A 1,988-nucleotide genomic window follows, 5' to 3' on the forward strand; every position below is an offset into this window, starting at 1 on the left:
CTTCAGGGTTGCCATAAAATTACCCTAAAAGCCCCTTATCTTACTTCCTCATTCTTTCCTCCCCTCACCCCACAGACTTGTGTTTATATAACCTGAATGCCCCTTTGTTCGGGGCTTCACTCGCTATCATGTCTTGCATGACCAAGAGTGGAGTCCTAGCTTGCTAGCAATAAAGCCTCTTATATTTTGTTTCAAGAACCGACTTTGTGGTTGATTGGGGTCACCATAACACTCCCTGGACAAGGAAAATCAGCTGGTTGCAGGCTGAAACCTTTCAGCCTGTCCCCTTGCCTCTCCGCATGATAACATTTACCTTCCCTGAACCCTGGAACCACGCACAGGCCAGCATTAGGTATTCATGAACTTCTCTCAGGACTAACTTGCATTCCTGAAAATTTCATGAACCTTGTTCTACAGCCAGGAGAACCACTCCATCCTAAGCTCTCCTTGTCTCCAGGGACTAAATGCGGCCTTGGTCAAAGTGCCAGGGGGTAAAGCGTAAGTTCCAGTCCTCTCAGAATTCCTGCGGGTTCACTGGGAGAAGCTGTCTCCATTTAAGAGAGACCGAGAGTCCTGGCCATGATCAGCTGCCCCTCCAGGTGTCAAATTCCATGACAGCTCACAGCTCAAGGGAGTGCCGGCCCCCTCCCCACTCTGGGGCTCCCCCAGCCCATGGGGGAGACCTGGGGCTAGCCAGGTCCCTGCTGCACATTGGCGGTTGTGAGGGGTCCACCTCCAGGGAACCCCGCTCCTATCTCCCGGCCCTGGCTTCAGCCATGATGGTGCTCCCCTTTTCAATTTTTGATAATTACTTTTGTGTCATTAAAATATGCTAATTTGGGGATGAGCAGGTAGAGTGATGGTTGAGGCACTGGACTCCCACATGACTGAGCACAATTAGAGTTTTCCACCTGTGGCCTGCTTTCTCACTTTCTCTCTCTGGTGAGTGCACATGCCCTACAGCAAATTTTTAAAAATGATAATAATAAATAACATTTTTTAAAATGTGAATTTTGATTTTTCACCCAAGTACTTTCAAAAGTTGAATACTTGCTGCTCCTCCTTGAATGCCATGTCTCTTCTCTCTAACAGGAGAACCATAATCAGGGTAATTTCTATAGTACATGCTAACAACCTAGGGTTGCAGCGCATGTGCTTATACTTCAAAACTAATAGTGACATTCTCAGTCAGGCTGAGAGTTCGTGGGAGCTTCTTTCCTCTCTAAACTCTTAGTTCTCAGAACTTTGCTGAGGAGGGGAGACCCCCCAGGGCAGCTTTCGATAAGTGGTGAAAAGAGAGAACACCAGCTCCAATGTATTAGTTTCCCATTGCTTCTGTAACTACCTACCCCAAATACAGTAGCTTAAAACAGGCCAGTTTAACATCTTACAGTTCTGGATGTTAAAAGTCCAAAATGAATCTCATGCTAGAAATTGCTGTTGAAAGGCCTGTGTTCCTTCTTAGCTGATTTCTCTGGAGCTTTCTCTGCCTTTTGCTTCCACTTATAAGAATCTTTGTGGATACATTAGGCCACCCAAATAAACTAGTGTAATTTTCTGTAAGCTACCTGGTTAGCAACCTTAACTCCATGTGCATCCCCAGTTCCCCCTTGCCTTGTAACCTGCCATAGTTACAAGGTCCAGGGACCCTTCCAACGTTGTATTCAGCCTCCCATGCCATCTGCCAGTGGACATGCTTCTCTACTGATGGCCTATCAGATTTCAGCATTAGTTTTTCCTGGACAGGAAGGCCAAGCATTTTCTTAGGGCTTTTCAGGAGGCACTCTGTAATCTGTCTAAGCAGGGCTGCCTTGCTCCACAAGCAAAGCCACCTGTTTCTTCCACCAAGAGTGGTTACCAAAAAGGCCACATTTGATGCCCCGTAACAAATTGGAGGATCTAAAAGCCAGCACATTTCTTCAGATGCTCAAAAATATTAGACAAGTCTTTGGAATTACTCCATTTAAAAATGTGTTTAGTTCCTTCCC

This window comes from Tupaia chinensis, unplaced genomic scaffold (genome assembly GCF_000334495.1).
Source record: "Tupaia chinensis unplaced genomic scaffold, TupChi_1.0 Scaffold142833_1, whole genome shotgun sequence".
NCBI lineage: Eukaryota > Metazoa > Chordata > Mammalia > Scandentia > Tupaiidae > Tupaia > Tupaia belangeri.